This window comes from Aquila chrysaetos, chromosome 12 (genome assembly GCF_900496995.4).
Source record: "Aquila chrysaetos chrysaetos chromosome 12, bAquChr1.4, whole genome shotgun sequence".
Classification (NCBI taxonomy): domain Eukaryota; kingdom Metazoa; phylum Chordata; class Aves; order Accipitriformes; family Accipitridae; genus Aquila; species Aquila chrysaetos.
In genome coordinates this window covers 36,959,087-36,981,220 of record NC_044015.1, presented here as the reverse complement: position 1 = coordinate 36,981,220, position 22,134 = coordinate 36,959,087, and the positions used below count along the sequence as shown (strand labels likewise).

At 40.2% G+C, this 22,134-nt stretch overlaps 1 protein-coding gene across 7 annotated transcripts in view; it reads left to right on the top strand.

The window, feature by feature from the left end:
* The window catches only part of GLIS1 (GLIS family zinc finger 1), a 208,199-nt gene that overhangs the window by 55,165 nt on the left and 130,900 nt on the right, over positions 1 to 22,134 (top strand). The window lies entirely within an intron of this gene.

The window sequence follows — 22,134 nt, the reverse complement described above, 5'->3', positions numbered from 1 at the left end:
GGAATACTTGTTCTACAGAAGTCCAATAAATCTGCAGTCTGTCTTCCCAGTAATCAATCACAGATTGTGAATTGCATGAGGAAAAATCTATAAGATATGTTCTTCATGTCTAGTATGTTGGGTTATTTTCATGTCTTGTGGTTTGAATTTGGCCACTGTCATTTTAGAGGAATTTCCTGCCATCTGCGTTCAATTGAATTTTCTCACAGATTTGGGCTTGCTTGTAAATACTGGGATCTGGCAAAAGGAGTATCTTTGTTCTTCAGGGGCATATTCAAAAACTGTTAACATGGTGTTGGCAATGTGCTGGGTTAGGGAAGATCCAGGAGATGAAAAAGGTATAAATTCCCCCCTCCCCCTAACAGCTGATGATTTGTCTGGGAAGGAAGAAAAACGACGAGTGCATGAGTTTGTGGCAGAGTTTATCTTGAGCTATCATGGTATTTCATATTTTGCTCATTAGTAGGGTGTTGGTCTTACTGTCTGCTTGTGACCACGTACGCAGGCAACAGACTGAGCAGCCAAAATATTACAGCGAATTCCTGGGGGATCTCATTGCACAGTCCCAAACAGATCAGGAGTCGATTTACCACCAGCTCTAATTTGTGTTTTGGCTGCTGATTTTGCATTGCAAGTTAATAGCCAAACAGCGAGCATTAGCATATGTAGATTCTTAGAAATCACCCGTACCTCCTGTAATGTTGGGGCAAAGGGGCTATTCCATGCTCACTTTAAGGCATTGCTGCTGTGTTATGAAATTCCAGGTAATCTCATCATCCTAATTGAAAGCTGGAGAGAGCCTTCTGCATTCCCTTCTGAGAAGAGTGTGTATAATCAAATAAAAAAAAATCCAAATGTTGAGGATCAAGTTTAAACCAACAAAATCAAAACAATTCAGAATGGAGTTTATTGCTGTCTTGAGTTTAACCTCACAATGAGAAATAATAGATAAAATGGATTTACATGTGTACTCCACTGTGTTACTCGGTAGAGATGGAAGAGATATCCCAACTCAGAAGGAACCTGCTTTAATTTATCTCATTTTGCATATTTCAATTTTGTCAGACTTTGTGGTGTTTGGGCATAAATCAAGGTCAGTTCCAGCCTTGCTGTGAAAAGTAGGCCTGTGAAAATAATGGCAAGGGCTTATAGATTTATCATGTCTCTGATTGCTTAACAGTTTATTCTATTTGGAAATAGAAGTATATGTTTTCTGACTGCCAGTTTCTCAAACTAACCTTGGTCTTTAAGAATGGGTAATTTCATCTTGTCTGTCACTGGGCCAAGATTAGATCTTCCCCAGTTCTTTAAACACGCATTGTGCATTTAAAGATGTGCAACTGCCTGGAGTTCAACACAGTGGTCTGTTGATAATGCAGCAGAGAGTATCCTGCTTCTGCTCCCTTAGTTCTGCAGAAAGGGGAGAAACAAGCGTTTTGGCCAGTGATGTCCTTAGAGTGTCTCAGTATAGTTTAGCTTTTGGTTTCTGTATCAAGCATTTTCCAAATTCTGTCAATACCTGAAAGCAGTCCAGTCTAAGATGTTAAACAACAGCTCTGCCCAGGGAACTAAAGGGTGACATTTTTGCATAATTTATCTTTTAGAAGAATCACAGCATGAGAATCAATGTGTTGTTTTCAGTATTGCATTTTCCATGGTCTGGAAATAGTGCCTATGAGGAGGCTCCTTGCAATAGCTGCGACACTCTTAAAACTAGCAGGCTTTGTTACTGCAGCCTCTGCTCTGCCCAGAGATGCTGAGATCTGGTGGGAACAAAGCAATTTGCTCTTACTGGCATGAGCAGCTGCACTTGCATTTACGTCTCTGGGTGGATTTAGGACAGACAGCTTTATCAAGAGGAATGGTGTACGCCCCAGTTACACAGGAAGCTTACTGCTTCGAATGAATGCTGGGGAATATTTGCACTTCTGCAATGGGCAGGCTGACAGCGTGAGTAAATGGGCATAATTCAACTGAAGCAGGTTGATGTTGTGTGGTTCTGCCTTGTGCCTTTTGGGATGCCAGTGTCGCCCTGGCTGGCATGTACCTATTCATTGCCTGCGAGGAACCTCTGTTGGAATATTCCCCCAAGGTTCAGCATATGTATTAGCTCATCTTTCCTAAGATTTCAAAAAACTTACTGAGATTTTTGAGGAGTTATCCAGTTCTTGCTCTGCATATTTTTGTTTCCTCTTGCCCTCTTGCCTTATTTTTTCATATTAGTCTTCCTATCATAACATTGGTATAGATATTTGTCTTTTTTGAGGCTATTTCTGATGCTGTAACTGTATTTTAACTCATTTATAGTTCTGGCTTGACCAAGAAGCTGAAGCCACTGTTGCTTTATAAATAAGTAGATGTTTATTCACTACTTCTATTTTTAATATGTCGTGACTATATTAGCAAAGATCACCTATTTGATCTTGACAGCAAAGCCCATGATGAACATCTGGAAACACACCTTCCAACGGGTTTTAAGCCATGACTCTGAGCGAGAGAGGCTCCGTTATTTAAGTAAAGTTTCCAAGATTCTCTGGATCACCAGTTTAATTTGCTTGTTTACCAAACAAAGGGTTGCATTTTACACAAGCCAAATGAGCCTGGCACTGCAAATAAAAACCAGATTACATTCGTTGCCATTAGTCACTCAAACTTAAAGGGCAGCTCCTCCCTGAAAAGCAGCTCTAAAAACGGCATTGAAGATTTCCATGTTTTTTATCCCTTAATATTTCCAAAGCGTACGCACTAAAGCAGTACTTTTATTTTCTTATGTCAGTCTTGCACAATTCTAGTGCGTGATAGCTGTGATGACGCCTACCTTCATTTTCTCATTTGACCTTCTACTAATAAAGTGTTTTCACATCTGACAAGCCTGTCTCCTGTTCACTTATGCAGTCCACTCTGTCCAGATTTTGTCCCTGATTATAGTGAGGCAAATCTGGGTTCTGTTGTAGTCAGGAAGAGCTGGAACCCCTTGGTTTTTAGTGATTTTTTGGGGGGTGGATAAATGACGGATGGGATAAATCTTCAGCATTTCCTCCCAGTGATTAGATCACATCATGTCCTGAATGAATCCTGCTGTTTGCTTCCAATGTTCCTCTGCTTTGGGTATAAGGCTTGTTACATTGTCTTCAGGAAAGTTGATAATTTGTTTTGTCCCTGATCCTTTGTCTTTATCACTAATCCTATTATCCCCTTGTTCCCTCTATCTTGCCTTCACACATTAGGGTATTTTCCTGTGTCTCAAGCAACTACCTCCCTTCCATCTGCAAACACATGCCAGGCCCTCACTGAGTTAATCTGCACGATGCTCTTCATCTAAGTCTCTACTGGAGACCCGTAAAGCCAATAGGGAATTAGCTGACAAAGACAATTGTTATTGTTATGTCCTAAGAAAACATGCTTGTGTTTTCTTTTTCTTTCTCTGAATAGCCAAACGATCTTAACAATAGTTCTCTTGTTCTTTCTCCTTTATTCACTTCTCCCTGCCATTTTGTTTCATGAAGTTAAACTACTGATAGATCTCGTGTGCTGAAGGGCATCTGTCAGGCTTGCTACAGTAAGAAATATGTTATGGTGAGATTCTGCATCATTCTGCATAAAGTTGAACTCTGACCCACAATACATGTGGTTATTCCAGAAAAAAGAGCATCACATTAAGATTCTGTATGATTTTAACTTTGATAAGAACAGCATGCTTACCCTATGGATAGTGAAAGATTCCTAATGGTCTTAATGATTCAGTCCAGCTTCCAGATGCTTGGGTTTTGTTGTAATTGTGGTAAGTATATCACCGTTGCTGAGAAGCTTCCCTGGATATGCTAATTCAATTTCATTTGGATCCTGAGCTATATCTCAGTAAGAATATAAACAATCTTTGCTGAGGTATTGTGTCTGAGCGTATATATATATATATATACATACATACACATACACACACACACACGACTCTTGGGGATTCTCCAGGCAGAAGTTTCTGGTGTCAAGGGCAAGGTGCCCCAGCAACATGCAGCAAAATAACCTGGAGCCTTGCCTTAATCTCCCGCTGTAAACCTTATAATTGCAGATGTCGATGTCCCCATGAAATTAGTTCAAGCCAATCTGATGTATATCCCGCTTCTTTTAATGTAACTATGCTGCTTTGTCATTGAAGATGTTCCATGTGGCTTAGTAGACTGAGCTTCAAAGTATGTCATTGGAGGTTGCTATGCTAAAACCTCCTGTTGGTAAAACCAAGAGTAAAAACTAACATTCTTGTTAGAGATTTCCACAGATCGTCACCAAAGGGTTCTATTAAAGGTGGCATAAATCTGTGTGCTTGAAATGCGTTTACCCAGCTGAAATTTTGACCCGGGTGGCACTGATTATTGAAAAGTACATTTGCATTGCACTTACCTATCATGTCTTTTATAGAGGCCAAATGCTTAAGTGCAAGCAGATGAGTAATTTAAACCATTGTGGACTATACACAATCCAGAGAATAAACAGATCATTAGATAGTGTAAATCAGCAGTGAAGCTGTAGAAAAAACCGCGCCAGCTAAAAGATTTGATATATTATCCTTACAGTTTCCAAAGACAGGCACATTTCATCCTGATACAACCATCTTAATTTAAGCCAGAATTTGTCTCTGAAGTTAGTATGCAGCCCTGAGAGATAGAGACGACATGGGAACCACCATTCAAGAGAGTGAAAAGCTCCACAGTAGGGTATTTGGGGGTGGTGCAGCGATCTCTGACTTCGGCCATGTTATTATTGCCTTTTATGATGTGTGACTTGTGGTGTGACAGATTAGAAATATGTTGTTGGAAACTCAAATAGGCATAGATACATACAAGTTCTATGAAAGTGTTTAAAAACATGAGTGACATTTCCTAATTTTGTGCATTAATTTCTTCTAATTTTTTTGGCTATTGCTTTGTTCTGTGGTTCTTGATAACCAATTGGTTTTATTTAAACTGAAGCTCTCTTCTCCCCAACTCCTCAACCTCCTTGTGAGTTGGATACACAACCCGTCATTTGTGGCTTCACACAGTCACTATGGGTACACTTAGGAATAATGTTCTCGCACATCCTGCTTGGTGTTAAGTAGAAGAACTAAAGAAGCAGGTGAGGATAAAAAGAGAAAGCCTGTATTCACAGAAGAAAATTATAACTTCATAGCCAGCACCTTTGTTCTTGGAAAGCTGAGAACCTCCCAGAAAAAGCAGTTAAAATACTTCCTTATGTTGGTATTGTAAGCTCGGAACAGGCTGCAGAAAGCATGGGGCTCTTATGTCTTTCTCAGCTCAGGACAGAAGCTCAGTTGCCCTGAAACCAGCGAAGGGGAGTTGAAGTCAAGGCAAACACCCAGCACAGACGAGCTGTCAGATCTCTTGCTTTGGCCAGAATTCTGCTCTGGACTAATTCCCCAAGTGATGCTGATATTGCCAAGAGACAACAGGGCTGTGGCTGTTCCTTCTCAGCTATTAGTACTAAACCAGCATGACTATGGGAGAGATCAAATTGCATCTACTGGGAGAAAACCCTCTGGCTTATACTCCCTTTGTGCCTGCTGGAAGATACGGTGTAGGGCTGCAATATTTCGGTAGTGAATGTTACCATGCTGTTTTGACTTGCAAGCTCTTCCCATGCAGAGCTCCTTGGAAACGATGTGGTTAACAGTGTGTTTATTTAAGAGGTAAGGGGGGAGGGAAGTTAGTATCAGGTAAAAATGTATATATGTGTGTGTGTGTATAAATTCCCAAAGCATTCACAGCCAGCTACTTAATAGTTTTCATTGAATTAATTTTAAAATGAGAACCTTGTTTCCTTTATTTAATAGAACAAAACGACTTCCATATTCTTGCCTGTAACTAGCAGGGTTTATATAGCATTCTGCAAACAAAGTAAGCATTAAAGTCCCTTTTGCCCATCTGTGGAATGAATAATTTTGTGCAAAGTATTTATTATAAGCACACTATACACTTAAACTTTTTACTGTAGTGGTGACAGATCCAGCACAGAACTGGATTGTTAAGTAGCAAGCACACCACGTTCTATACTGTATAAAAATTTACCAACCTTTCTAAAGGCTCATGGGTTCAAAGGAAAATGTTAGCTCACTTGGCTAACTTTTGCGTGCTACTTAAAATTATTCTGGATGTTGGAAGTAGAGCATAAGAGGTTGTGATGAGTTCCAGTATGAATTACACAACTCCATGAAGGTGAATGGAAAGGTTTGGGTCTGGTACACATGGAGACTGGCCACCTGCCTACTCCGTGGGAAATTGCACCAGGTAGTGGCTGGGTACCCCTGGACTAGATACTGAAATGTCCTTGGGAACCACCTTGGGAAAACTTTAAGATTTCCCTGTTATTTGGCAGAAGCTGGGACTAACCCAGAGCCGACATGTCACAAGTACCTCCCTCTAACGTAGGTGCTTTTAGGATGATTTACAATAGGTTGCTATAATTTATACACACAACAGTCATATTATGCTGTGAGTTGAAGTAGTCCCTTCCCTTCTTTGAGTTGTACTTTCTTTTACATTCCAGTTAGTTGCTCCCAGAGTTGCACTCTTCCCCCGCTGTAGGATTCAATACCTACTTAACATTTCAGCTTTCTTGTCAGATCCCAGAGTTTGGTCTCCTAAAAACATCCTTCACGTGCATATATATGTAGAGAGCCAAATTCAGAGATGGGGCATGAGGAGTACAAGGATGTGTGAGCTGGCCACAGATAAGCATACACCAGGCTGGAGGGGAGTCAGAGTGGAGATGACATATAGGCCAAGGGCTCTTGGAGGTGACGTAAGTCACACCACCATAGGTTTCCTGTAGCCTTGCTTATACTCACCTCTGGATTTGGCCTGCTGACTCTCTGACGTGGTCTCTGCAGAATGTCTTGGACGTGGTAGTATAGGCAGCTGTTTTAGTTTGTCTCTCATTGTACTGGTATTACTGATTGGAGAAAAAAAAAGAGCCAAGGTAAAGTTATTTAAAAATGTATTTCCAATGTTTTCTGGCAGCCAAAGCACCGGAGTTCTTTCTGTTTATCCCTTCCAATCTGCTGCCCTCACCATTTGGAATGAGCTGCCTGCCATGCCTGTACATCCAGTCGCAGGCAGGACCAGTCTTGTCTCCAGCAAAACCACTCCCTTATTTAATTGAGCATCCCAGGGATGAGCATTCAGGGATCAGCATCTCAGCTGATGCCTGAATATTTACCTTTCTCTTTCTATCTGGTCCCATTTATGAGTGCTGTTTTCTGTTTGGTTATTTGAATCATATCAGCAGTCAGTGATAGGGAATTCATGCCACAAATCCATCATATATCACGTCCTTTATTGTCTTGATAGGGCTGCTGCAAGTTTGGTGTATATTCTGCCCTCTGAAGTGTCACTGATGTTTCATCTGTGAGGAGAATGTCTCTGACTTCTGTGCTTATGTGTTCTGACTTCTATGCTAGAAAATGTGTTCTGGTTTTGCTATGGTTGTGTTAACGTCTGCTGCGTAGAATGGCACCTGAAGTGGGCTTAGGGATGAAGAATGTGTCCCTCCATTTTTCCACCTATAGCACCATCCTTAAGGCTGGTGGTGGGCTGGCCTTGCAGCTCTTCTGGAAAGAAGCCTTCTGGACATAGAGCTTGTGGAACTCTCAGAATAAACATTTAATTCCTTTTTGCGTCTTTAAAATACAGCTGAAGATCAGAGGGGTACACATATATGATAGAGGGTAGATACTGTCCTTTATATGCAACTGCATTCTCTCCTAGGTTGTTTTTCCCCTCCAGCTTATGATTAGTAAAATAGATCCCTGGAGCCCTCTTTCTCACTGTTCAGCTCTTTCAGGCTTTGCTTCATGTAGTGTTCCTCTATCGTCACTGTGTATATAGTGCTGCTTTCAGGAGAGATCTGCTCTTATCCTTGCCCAAATCCCAGAGGGACCTGCAAGAAAGGTACAAAGCCAGAGGAGTGCTGAGTTCCTGTATTCCCTTTCTGGATCAGAAGGGTGAAGTAGAAGACATTCCTGAATGCAGGTCTCTAGATTAGGTTTCTGTGGCTCCTAATTCTTTGAGCCTGCAGAGGTGCTGGTTGAGCTAATGCAGCAGAGGGCAACTACTTCTCCAGCATGTGCAGTTCGTTAGATCCTTGAAATCTTGTGATCAGTATTGGAGAAAGGTTGGGAATAACAGCTGTTTTGCTATGCTGTTTCCAAAGTGTCCTCAGAGTTACACCCTGCAAGGTTAGAGGTGCGGACAAATAGAGGGAGGGCGGAGCAGTGGGAATGTTTCATGTTATTGTGAGTTTGGGAAAATGTCTTTGGTGTGTAGTTGGAGTTTATTGTTTTAACCAAGAACAATAAACATAATAACTGAGAATATGCAGAAGTATTTCAGGATGTTACGAAGTGACAAAAAATAAAATAAATTGTCCTATAAAAGCCCGTTTCTTTTTTTCTGTTGGATAATGACCTAAACCCTGTTCATTTCCAAGCAGTCAATTTGCACCATCTGTTCTGATGTTACTGTCCAGGTTTGTTTGCTATTATTCTTTGATGGGATCACCTAAATTATTTACAGTTCACAGCAAGAGCTATTTAGATGGTTCACTTGGTTTCTTCATGCATGTAAGATATTCAGGGGTTTGTTTGATATGCAGATTGGAGGAATCTGATGAAATACTGTGTAAGTGGTGAATGTGATTTTTACTTCTGTTGCGTCTTGCACCTGATCCAATGTTAGCTAGACTTTTAAATTTATAATGCTTGTGTCAAGGAGAAACTTGAAAATAAATCATGTTTTATAGTCTCGATAATGTGGTGTCTGTTCCAGCTGATACTTTATTTCTTCAGTCCTTTGATTCTTTCCATATGAAGGCAACAAATATGTCCATCAGGTTGATATGGCTGTTTCTTTTCTTAGAAGTTGGATACCTTCAAAATGGTTTGAGCAACTGCATCTCTAAAATTTGCATAAATAAATCAACTATGTACTGTGGCTTTTGTGATGTTCAGTGTCTTTTTATTATTTGATGATTAAACGTAATGCAATTTACTAATGAAGAGATGTATTTTGAAGAGCAAAGGTCAGGGCCAGATTTGAAGACTGCCATTGCCTGAAATGTCTAAAGTAATTTTAATCAGGGAATTTACTTGCCATCATCAAAGCACTTTTCCTTTCATGATTTAAAAAAGTCTTACTGCTGATGTTTATAATTATGGAACACCACCATCAAACCCTTTGCTCATCAAACTTCATTACAATGATTTATTTGACATGCAGTAATACTTGTAATGCAGAACAGAAACAGAGCTATTGATTTACCAGCAAATTCATTAAAATTGTGTAAGTATTATTACCAATAGATACACAAGGAACATAAATTATTTTATTCTGGTTTTTGAGTTACAGAGGGTCTGTCAAGGAGTTCCATATAAAGCAGTGCAGAAAGCTAACATTTCTGTACATTAGCAGATACTGCTCAAATAGCTTTTCATATTTCAAGAGCTTGTACTGTTGCATTTTGCTTAAGAAAGTATTTTGGTTGGTGCAGTCCTGTCTTGCAAGGAGACATATTTTATGACCTGTAATGAAGTCAAGAATATGGTGAGTGACATCAAGACTGTTCTTTAGATACTAAATAGATTACATAATGGGAAGGAAAAATATTTTGCATTATTTTGCATCAGAAGTTTCTGGTTGATCCAGAAGCTACCATGCATTTGGAACATTTTGCTGGTATAAAGAACTCCTTAAACTTGCTTTTTTTATATTAAAGTGATTCTGGAAGTGCAGGGCAGGACATTTGCTTCTGTTGTATCTCCAGACTGCTCTTTGTTTTGTACCTCTTAGATTGCCTAGTATGTTATACAGCACCTGATCCAATGGAGCTGCAGTTCTGATTGGTTCTTAACTAATGCCATCTGCCAGAAATTGTTACTAACTTTCATGTTGTCATTAGTAAGTGCTGTGATTTGTCTGTACTGTGCAGGATGAAAAGCACCATCCTGTTACACTGGTGCTGGAACTATCTGGAGAAATGTAAAGACTGAGTTGGGCTCCAGAGTGAGTGTGTCTCTGTGGGACTTCTCCAGTGAAGGTTGAATGTTTGAAGGGACTCCTGGTGCGCTTAAACTGTGCAGAGTTTAAGGGCACATTTTGTTCTTCGTGTGTTTTACTGCTTTCCCTGGATTTTATTTTTACTTTGCCATTTTCTGTAGGCAGCTCCATTTTGTGCTTATCGTGGCTCTGCCAGATGCCACACTAAGCAGCATGCTCCTTTCCCCAGTACAGAGCATCTACTCCACTGTTGTTTGGTTTCCTTGCCTAGCCTCAGGCAGGATTTGTTTTTTTAATTACAAAGTTAATTTTTTTCTTTGGACACAATTCAAACAGCTAACAGTAATGCTCATATATCCCCTAATGCCTATGACAGGTTTTCCATGTAAACAAAAATTGCATCTGTCCTCAGGGACTAAGTTCTATGAGTATATATCATGAAACGTTGGCTATTTTTATAAGGTATGTAAATGAAAATGGAAAATACTGAGAGGCTGTCCTGGAATGTGAAGAGCTTATATTTCTGTCTGAACTTGGGTAAGCAAACCTGTCCTTGCTTTTAGAAATGGTTGATTTATTTGATTCAGGGCTTCGTTTTTGGCCGATTGATAGTATATGACCCTTCACCTCAGTCTGTATCTAACGAAGACTCCAGTGAAACCACAGAACTTGAGCAGTCAGGAGTCACTTGAGACTATGCAACAAGCAGAAAGTGTAATCTGAATTGCTTGTTGGTCCTAAAATCGAGTGTTTCTGCAAAAGGAACCGGAGTCAATTTGTGGGAAGGGAATTAGGAATTCCAAAACAAGTTTGTTTCCCCCCCCCCCCCTTTTTTTTTTTTCCAAATTTCAAATCTGTTTTTCCCAGGAGTTTGAAACAAATATGAATGGATCCTTTCCCCTTTCCTTCCTCTCCTTGCTGGCTTGATAGGGCACCTGTGATACCAAACTCAGTGTCCTGTGTGAAAAGGGAGACCATTGCATATCTGATGGCCAAGACAAAATCTGCAGGAATTGGGGTTCACACAGAGCTTATTCTAACTATATGGATGTGGCATACATTTGTCAGTATTAGAAATGGAGCTGAGTCCTCAACTGATGTGAATTGTGGGATGGATATGAAACCTCACGGTTCTGCATAAAACCTTTAAGCCGAGGAGCTAGGAAGAAACTTTCCTTAGGAAAAGATTATTTCCTCATTTGTAGTTTCAGGTTTCCATGGTTAAGGAACATTTCATGCCTCACCAAAAGCCAGATAGGCCAGTTCTTCCCAGAACAGCCACTGTAGCTATTTCCATTCATTGTCCAGGCTTCGTCTGAATGCCTAGACACTATAACATTTGATGCAGAGGCAGAGCAAGTCAGCGTAACTGTTTATTTCCCTTTCCTCACTTGTGTGAAGCAGCGACATGATTTTTTCATCTGACAATTCTTAAGCATTTAAATGCAATATTCTAAGAGATCCATCTTTGCCAAACATCATATCTCCTCTTCTCTGTTCATCCAGTTATTTAAAGAAGCAAAAGGGAATCTCACTGCTTCTGTAGAGCAGGATATGTCAGGAAACGATTCATGCAGTCTCCTTCCCCACCCCATGCTTGGATGCTGAAAAATTATTGAAACAATTTTCTGAAAAGCAGAAAGACTTGGTGGATCCATTTAGCCCACGGATGGACCATTTAGGTTAGCTAAGGTGATGTCTGCTTTTAGGTTGAAAGCACTCTAGTCCCTATCAAAGGTGTAACAGATCAAATCCTGCCCCATTCAGCTACACAGTGTTTGCCTAAACATACACCATTAGGGCCTTTTTGTGTAAATCACTGTAGTTCACTAAAGAGTCTAACCGAAGTGAAGGGAATTTTGATGATTTGCATGAGCTGAGAACCTGCCCCATGATCTCCTTGCAGGAGAATTCTTGACTGTGCTGTGCATGCATGTCTGTAAATGGAGGACAAGTTAGGCACGAGCAGCAATCATGGGTATCTGTATTCTGATCAGCTGGCAGGATTAACAGAATCATCCTGGGCAGGTCAGGCAGTTATTTGTACAGCATGGCATGAGAGTGGCTGGACAGACAGTATTTCCTTCCAAGATTTTTTCTAAACTTTACAGGTTTTCCAAGAATATCCCTTCCATCTGTACAGTCATTGCTCCTGAGGTGCATAAATGTCTCTGATTCTACTAGGAGGTAGATTACTGCTGCGTTGATGCTTCAGGTCTTTTGAAAAGCCCGTGGATGGGAGCAGTAGTGTTCAGGGGGGCACAGGGCCTCAGGGCTTTGGCATCAGGATAAGTTGCTAGAGAGTAACAAATCTCTGTGTGTCAGTTGTTCAGGTGTGAGTAACCATATGCACACTCTTAACCTGCAGCACCTCCTTGTCAAGGAAAGGTACTTAAGCTCTCTTTTCCCAAAGGAAAGCTACCTTAACTTAGGTTACCCTTACTTAAGGAAAGTGCTTGTACAAGACAGCATGAAGTGGTTGATAAGTAGTAACTTGCCACCTTGCAGAAATTTATGTGTGGTAGAATTCTAGATCTCTGAGTTTCTCAGTTTCCTTTTACTTGAAATACTGAAGTATTTTTTTCCCAGTTCACGAAGAAATAAAAACCAGTGTAATCTTCTTCATCTGTTTCTGACTTCAGAATGTGTTGGTATCTCCCTATTACTTTCCTTGGAAGTTCAAAAATGCTCTTGCTGCTCCATTGAAGAAATATCCTTCCTTAGAAGATTTCTGATAGACTAAAAATTTGGAAATTTAATTTCCGCTCTCTCCCGAACCACAGCATTCCCCTCAGAAAAATCATCCTTTTCCTTTTCTGAGTGCTCAAAAAGAAGGAGAAAAAAATAGCAAGTTCCCCTTAGGTTTGTGCTTTATTCACTTGATTAGCTAACGTCTTTATGGTTTTTCTGCAGAAGAACATAGGACCTGAAACTCAGTGCTGATCCTAGAATCACACAAGTCCTCTAAACTGGATGACGTGGAAGGAAGGGAACTAGACAGGAAGAGGGGTGTCCTCCTTTTAAAGCAAGTATTTTCTCTCAGCTGGTTTTGTTCCATGAGCACTACCAAATCAGTCCAGTGGAGACGTCTGGAGAAAGCTCTTTTCCCGCCTACCCTAATGTCAGCAGTTTTGAAGATCTCTATACTCAGTCCTGGTGAAAGACTGTGTTTGAGTGAGGCTGAGATGCTTGGCTTTCTTCGTCGCTAGAATCTAGAACAGTAAATGATTGATGGGAAGTTTGTGATTAGAGGCCCTGGCCTGGGTATATTCTTAGTCTCTGAACAGTCATGGAGCAGAACATGTCCTGCAGCCATTCCTTCTTCGTATGAGGGTCTGCTAGCAGCAGTCATTTTGATGGGCATGGAGACTACAAACATACTGTATTCCCAAGCTGGGCCAGAGGGAGGGATGTGCTAGTTTGCCTCCCTGGTGATGACAAGCCTTGAGGCCTTGCAAATATGAGTGTGAGGGATGGGATGGGAGGGCTGGGATGACCCAACAGGGAACAAACTGGGGAAAGGGAGGGAGAAAGTGGTGACAGGGACTCCAGGGCTCCTTTTCTTTCTTTTCCTTTTGTCCCTTCCTATTGTTTTTCCCTGTGGATGCAACCATGAAAATGTGACTAGGCCACAACTTAAGGTGAATAGGAAGTGACTGAAATCTGACACTACAAGAAAATGTGTTAAATTATTGTCTTAAGCTTGACTTTCACATAGGCCCAAATCTCAGATTTGATTGAGCCTTGAGGCTAACTGCACTGTGCCCCATTTCTGACTGCTCCTTGGCTTGAGCTATTATTTTGCCCCCATCAAAACCCTAATTCCCAGAAAGCATTTCTCAATCTTTCTATCCTCCAAGCACTAAATCCAACTTACTTAGCCCAGAATACCTCACTGAAATGTGCTAGAGCAAGGCTCTGACTACCTGTCCTTTCACAAATTGGTAATCTGTTAGGGAACAGTCCTTGCAGCACACAAGGCAGTGTAGTCTGAGCTAATTTGCCAAAAATGAAGACAGATTGTAAAAGATATAGAATCCTATTCTAAAGAGCTTAACTTTCTCCCTTTTCTTTTGCCTTTGCATCAGTTTGTTTGTGATAGGAGGCATGTCTGTCAGGGACACCTGAATTGATGATTCCCTGAGGTGCTTCTGAAGATCCTTCCTTCTGCTTTAAAATTTACCGTGAGGCTTAGGAGGTTTGGAGTTCAGGCTAAGCTCCAGTGAGCATCCCAAAATATATATGTATATGCAATTCTGGAGCCTGTTTGAATTATCCAAACTTCTTCCTGACAAAGATCATGCAATCCCCTGTGTGCTCTCTGGCTATATTCTAAGATACTTTTTGTGGAGGCTTTATATTAGGTCTTGCCAGCAAATACATAAAGCATTGAAATGAGGGTGGCCAGACAGCAATGCTTTGACAGTAGCTTCTCTATATAGGGTGATTGTATGGTCCTGTAGAACTTGGGTGTCTCTCAGCCTTTAATATATTTATTTTATTAGTATCCCTATGAGATACAGAAGTGCTGTTACTCCCATTTTACCAGAAAGGTGTGAATCGCAGGCTGACTTGCCTGAGGGCCATCCAAGAGGTGAATTATCAGCTCCAACATTTCAGTCTTTGCTCTAATCCAAGGATCATCATTCCTTCCAGGCCTTCAAGTGGTCATAGGCAACACAGTCTTTGAAGATAAATCATACACTGTTGGAGGGAAACCTAGAAGTGCCCTAACCTTTCCCTAATTAAGGGGTCCTAAGAATACAACAATAAAAGACATCAGCTGTGATGGAGGTGTTGAGCTAGATAGGGAGGCCTGAAAGAGTCAGTAAAGGGTCATTTTTAAAAGAATAGTTAAACGTGGAATATACGGAAGATTAGTTCCATTAATCCCTGAAAGCGTATCAGTTCTATCATTCTTTTTTTTTTAGGTGGCTGTAGTAGTGTTTTCTGCATCGAGGTGATCCAGTAAAACTTAGAGGAATTTGTAAGGTTTATTTTATGTTGCTGGAATCTGTCTAAGCTGGAGTTTGTACTGGACAGTTACATTTACAGAATCTGCAGTTTGGAAAATCTGTGTTGCTTCTTGGTTTGCCTTTTCTGTTGCATGTAATCCACCAATACAGAGTTTTTTTCTGGCTCCTGTAATCTGACATGAATTAAAGTGATCACAAGGGGGGGGGGGGGGTATGTTTGTTTTTTTTTTTTTTTTTTTTCTTTTCTTCTTACAGAGGAGTGCAGTCTTCCTGCATTGCAGTTAGTAGCTGTTGTTAAAAAGCTAATTTGCAGAAATAGTACTTAATTGTGCGTGCATGTGCACTTACTTTGTATAAGCAGGGCCTCTGCTATTCAGATTAAGAGTCGGTATCCTAGCAGCTAGTAACACTAATACTATTCTGGAGCATCCAGAAGGCACTGATTGCAGTGGAATGTGCAGCTTGCTAGGTGTCAGGAGCACTTTCTGTAGTGCCTGAGGCTTGCTTTCATGGACGTTTCCTACCGAAACCTGACTGTTCAGTGTTGATTTGCTTGCAAGACTTGTCAAGTTCAAAGCATGACTTAGTAAGGCAACAGTACTGATGATGCATCTGTGGAAGTTCTGGCTCTGTTGGCTTTGGCAAAGAATTATGAGTGATTTTGAAGATTTTAAAAACATTTGGGGAATTAGCAGTCATTTTTCTCCACATAAAGTATCTTTTCAAAACTATTGACTATGTTAAAAAAATCTTGGTCTCTGCTGAACTTCAGCTGAGTTAATAATAAAAAAAAAAATGTTCAGAGTTATCCAAGCTACTAAAATGTTGGCAAGATGAAAACCTAAGGAAAAAGAAGTGATTTCTGGCAGGATGCACTCTTTTTGTTTTGCATTTTGTTACATTTATCTATGAGTCCATTGTTGCTACTTGCTTTCAATAAAAGGCAATTGTCATACAAACCTTACTCTGATCACTGAGCCAGTCTGTAATCTTAATGAAAAGATTAGATTCAGGTAAATCAATTAACCTTACTCAGAAGAATAGCCTGATAATGTTTAAGGGCTGCCTTGACTGACTGTAAACTTTTCTTCCAGCATCCTTATTAAAGAATCAATAGAGTAACCCCAAGCACTACCCCAGGAGAGAGAGAGAGAGAGAATTAAAAAAAAAACACATTGGTAATGACTGTTGGTGCTGTATAATTAATACAGAATTTGTATTGCAGATTTTTTTGCATAGTTCTGTTTAAATAAACGCTAACACTTAAGTGGAGAATCGTTAGGAAACTTTTAGCAGTGACATGCTCAGAAATGTCCATGGCACACTGTTCACTCATGGGAAGTTAAAGCCCCTCTGCTAAACCCGTAAAAGTGTATTGTTTTGTTTAAACTGAGGTCCCGTCATTGATTTCAGTGTACATCACATTGCAGTAAAACTGTGGCCTTCAGTATCTTCTGAAAGCATCACTGTTACGGAATTACACAATAGATGTTAAAACTTAATGGCTGGAGAACAAGATGTAACATGCCTTAGAGGGTCAGGGTCATAGTAAGTGTCAGCTTTTAGGCATAATGTTTTCCTGGCAAGACAGCAAGACTTGCCATCCCTTTGGACTAGGAGGAGAAGGGACATTTATAGGTAGAGCTGAGCTTATCCTGTCAAGAACAGTGCATCCTTTAGGGCTGGGAATGGTGTATTTCTACACAAGGACAACCTGTTGGCCAGCTGCACTGGGAGATTACAGGGAGGTCAAGTAATGTTGCTGGGATGTGACCAAAGTTCTGTGATGGGTGGAAGTGCCATAGGGATAATAGTAGCAATTAAAGTAGGTACAATCAAGGTAAAACTCAAAAGTGAAATCCCAATATCCATACTTCTTTCCGATTTGGTTGTTTCTTAGGTAAAAAGTTCATAGACTTCAAAGATTTTGGCTGCAAGGTCAGGATTTGGTTCACTAAGTATTTTAAATTATTGTTCATAATTAGTTTCTATTAAAAACATGGATGATTAAGTCTGGGAGAGCTCAGAACTTTGTCCTTGATTCTGCCTCACGTTCTTGTTTTTCAGAGGGAACTTTGTCCAGTGTTCCTCATTTATAAAAGTTCATTATCAATATAAATCTCATCCCCAGATGTTTGCGTATCTCTGAATGTCTCGGATGTCTCTGAGAAATCACGTTTGATTTTATAAAAATCACTTTTCCCTTTAGTACAACCCTAGCTGCTCGAACTGAAGCAACTCTTCCAGGGTCCTCTAAATAAGAGAAAACTTTAACTTTAAAACTTTTAACAGGCAAGGAGGCTGTACAGCAGGATGGAGATAATGAAACACAGTGAAGATACTAAGAACAGATGTGACTGTAAGCTGTCAGTACCACTTAGCAGAGAGAGTAGCTACAACTGTGTGTTTGGTTTTTCTAAGAACAAAGGATGTATTTCAAGCAAATACACCATATTTATTCTAGCAAAACCAAATAACTGCACTTAATTTTTTTTAATTTTATTTATTTTATCTTTTAACTTTTGTGTAGAATATGTTATTTTTCAAATGCATTGTCCCTTTGTATCTTTTTTGGTCTCCTGTACATTTAAGTTGTCTGGGGGCAAGACTTGTCTGTCTTGTTTTGTATTTGCACATCACTAGCAAAAGGAAATTTACTTTAAGACTGGAGATTTCAGGCACTATGGCAATATGAGTAATGAACAAGTACTCAGCTTCCTGTCTCCTTATCCCAATTGATCATGTCACTCTATTGCTATGAAGAACAACTCTGTATATGGTACAGTGCAAAGTAGGAAACTGGCCTCAAAATACCTTCGTGTCTTGTGCTGAAATCCCATACTGACAGGCCACGCTGAATTTAGAGTGCTAGGTTATTAAAAATACCGTGTTTCTAAGCAACAGTGTTTATAGAAGGAACACTTCTTGTTCCCAGTTTTGCCTTTGACTGCTGTATCTATAAAATAGCTTAAACCAACAGTATTGAGGAGGTTTCAGTGTTGCAAAACGATTGATTTTGATACTAATGAAATGGGGCCCTGCTGCCTTCCTTGTGCTCCGGTGTACTTGCACTGCTTATAGACGAGGTACAGGATCTTGCAATGAGTGGGTTGCTTTGAGCTCGCTATTTTACTAAGCATATTGTTTAGGGTTGTTTTTGTGAACAGCAGTTCAATGATCCATAAAATAACATAAATTGTCTTGTAAGATAAGGACTCACAAAGGAAAACCTTGCATTGACTAAAATCCTGGTTTTAACTCAAATATAATATTCTAAAAAACAGAAATTATGGTACCACAAACTATGGAAAATGCTGTTTTACAAAGAAAACAAGTTCTGCTTGTCTCTGTGTTGTGTATTTCCCCACTTCTTCCAGATGATTTATGTAGTGCCTTTCACAAGCCTCACAGCATTTTGTTGAATTCCAAGGGAACTTTGCTTATAGAGAGATGTGTGTGATAGGATTAAAACTCAAGTATCTGTCATTTAAATGCTAATATCTCTGGATTAGGAGAACTTGGCAGTAATTACCAGAGCCAGTGATGGTGCATACTGATTTGAGGTAATCAGTGATGTTGAGTGCCCTATGCTGGGAGTAGAACCAACACCATCTTATGAGAGAGTTATATTTAATAGAAATTGGCTATGGATGACTGCATAGGATGCAAAGTCCATTTGCATAGGATGGCTGTTTCTTAGACCCAGATGTTGGTGAAAGGCTCTTCACTGCTGTATTTGGAGAGTGTCTGAGCTCAGTGCAGGGTGACAGCAGCGTGTCACCCTGCAGTCCTGTGAGAACTGCCCATCCTGTTGCATTCTGGCCGTTCTTTCAGGTGTGCGGTGGTGAAGTCAGGCTGCTGCATGCGTAGCCTTTTACAAAATCAGTATGTGATCATGCTTACAAAAATCATGTAAGAGTAACTAATGTATGAGATCACTTAAGAGGGGTGCTGTGATCTTAAACAGCTGAAAGAAAATGTTGCCTGTTTTAATTCAAAGCTATGATTTCAAAGACACTCTGGTGAGATTTAATGATTATTCCTGATTTTGTTTCATAGATGAACAAAATTCAGAGTAGTGGTTTGAGAGAAATGGTAGAACCATTTTCATGCATCAGTATCAAACTTATTTGAAGAGAATTTTATTTCCCCATATGTCTAGATTATTGTAATGGTATTAATCTCTACAGAGTGTCCTGAATTCATGCAGTATTCCCAAATGCTAATGTTTGTATTGGCACTTACCTGTTTGCACATGTATGTGCAAATCCAGTCTTCTCCCTCCTGATTTGACAATTTAGGAGGCTGCTGCGACAGCTATTTCTCCTGCAACATGTGGAGACTTCCTCATTTAATCCTTGCTGAGTTTACTGTCAGGTGCTGCATTTTGAATAATCATAGAATACCAGGTTGGAAGGGACCTCAAGGATCATCTGGTCCAACCTTTGTTGGCAAAAACACAGTCTAGACAAGATGGCCCAGCACCCTCTCCAGCCAAATCTTAAAAGTGTCCAATGTTGGGGAATCCATTTTGGCTAGACCTTGCTCTCTTTAGGGAGTTCATTGATGTCTCAGCAGAATGCAAGCCAGCAGATTGTGGAATACAATTTGTAATACAAAAAAATTCAGGAGGCAAAAGTTGTGTTTTAGTGCACAAATTTCTTAGGCATTTGTTTATTATGTATTCTGTAGTAACTAATTCATCTAGGACAGTTTATATCTAGATTTGTCCAGCTTCAGTGGGAGCGTGTTGAGTTAGCATGGAATGGAGTGCACAACACACAAGATCTAATCTAGCAATGGCATGTGTGCAAGCAAAACTTTGCATTCATGCATTGCCCCAGGGATTTCACTGGGGCTCTGCCTGGGCACCCAGTTCTGCCTCCATGGAATAAATGGCAAATAGGAGTCATGTGTCTGAAAGCAGCACAGAGCTGTCAGATGCTTGTTTTAGCCAGACTTTACTATTTGTATAAACACTGTAAGCACTCTGTTGCAAAGCTTGGAAAACATTTTGCTCTGCCTTCTTTGTTTTGGTTTGATTTTATTTGCATGCATCCTTGTACATGTGAAGAAATTAACCCAATATAACCAACCAGATTGCACAGAACGTAGAATAAGGTTTTACAAGCAAAAGCAAAATTTGTTTCCTCATGTCCTTTCTCTTCTGGAACATAATTTTACCAAAAAAACCCCGATTTGAAAGAGACACTGATTTGATCATAACAAATGTTAAAAAAAAATAAATTCAGATATCCACTGGTTTGTGAATGCGGAGTCGCACATTGTTGAAAATGCACTAGGCTCAAATGTTTACTTTAGACGATGATTCTGAACACTGGGAAGTTGTGTGTCTTACATACAAATATTAGTCTTTCATCTGTCTTCAGAACAAGCAAATATTGGGAGATGAACTTGCTCATACTTTCACTGCCACTCGGGTGAAGTATTTTAGACACAGAGGTACAAATTTGCTTTTGATGTTGGCTTGTTTTTCTGTCTATCTTTGGGATAATAAATACAGAGAAAAGATACATGGATTATTAACTTCCTAGAGACTGGCAATCTGATTCATGGCTTCAAAGTGCCTCCATTTAATCTGTCAAAACTGATTTTAAACTTCATTTGTCTTCTGTTTTTGGCAGCACTTTTTACCTTGAATTCAACTGTTTGACATGCATTGTACCAGAGTCACATTTTAAAAACATTTACAGTACGTTGCAAAAAAAAAAAAAAAAAAAAAAAAAGGTTCAATTTGGTACATCTGCTTTCAATATTATGCATCTCTAAAAGTGAAAACAATTTGAGAGTTGGCATTGGGAATGTTCTTGTTGTAGCTGTGAGCACAGCATTTAGGTAACTTTTATAAGAACAGAGTAATAATTACAGAAAATGAATTGTCACTGAATAAAATTCTCCTCTGATTATCACCAATTACAGTTAACAGCTCCGGTGGCCTGCTGATTAGATGCAGAACACGGTTTCCCCAAACTGAAAGATAGGCCATTTCTCAAAAGATTTTTTTAAAATTACTTTCAGAGACTGCATTCCTGAGCATGCAGCAATAACAGCCCCCCCAGGCTTTGCACAGACACCTCACAGCGTAGGTTACCTCCTCCAGGAGGAGAGCTGCATCTCTGGAGCTGATACAACTCTTCTTGCTCTCCCTTTGCCGTAAAGGAGCAGAGCCTCAACTTTGGGCTTCTCTCCAGACTCTTTCAGGCACTGACCACCGCTCCTTTCCTGACTGTGAGCCGTGGAGTTGGCATAGTGGAAAAACAGTGCATTGCAGGCGGAGGGGTGGTACAGTGAGAAGAAGCTAGGTACTAGGCGGTGAGCCTTACAACAGCGTTGTAGCTCTGCCAGAGTTGTAAGAGAGAAGTCTTCACCAAGCACACATACAGCTCATTGTTCCTCTGTAGTCCCCACGTTTTTTAATCGTGGCTGCATAGGGTTGTTTTTATCAGGAGAACAGCCTTTCCCCATCTTGCATTTTTTCATCCCTACTGTCACTGTGTATTAGTTTTTCCTGTACTAGTCTGGATGATTATCAGTAGGGGAATATTACAGGAGTAAAGGTCACAGCAGAGGATGTATTAGCAATAGAAACACAGGGAAATGGGGAGCTGGATGGACATGCTGGCAGTGTGGGTAGGTCAGAAAGGCATTGCCTTAGGAATATTCTGCAGAAAGTCCTGGAAGTGAAGTGAGGGCTGAGAGATCCAAGTCAGAGATGAAGCTTATGTTATGAAGACCTTGCGGTAGGGACTATTCAAAGTAAGAGTGAGAGGAAGAAGCAGACTGAAGGTGCAGTGGTCTATGTTTATTAGCTGTATGGAGCTACCTTTTATGGCTTATCATCCATGAAGCGATGTCAAAGACTGAATTTTTAAGTGGTGGTAGGCAGACAATGGTCAGCAGAGGCAGGATTGTTATGTTTGATTTTGTAATTGAGGTTATCGGTGTGAAGGTGAAGAGGGAGGAGAGAAATAGAGAAAGGACTAAGCTTTTTGAAATTAAGAGGACATGAACAGGATCTGTCCTCTGGACAGCTCACTGGAGTAAGTGCTTCTCCCTGTGCATCACAGGGGTTGGTCATGGTTCCCACTAGTTGG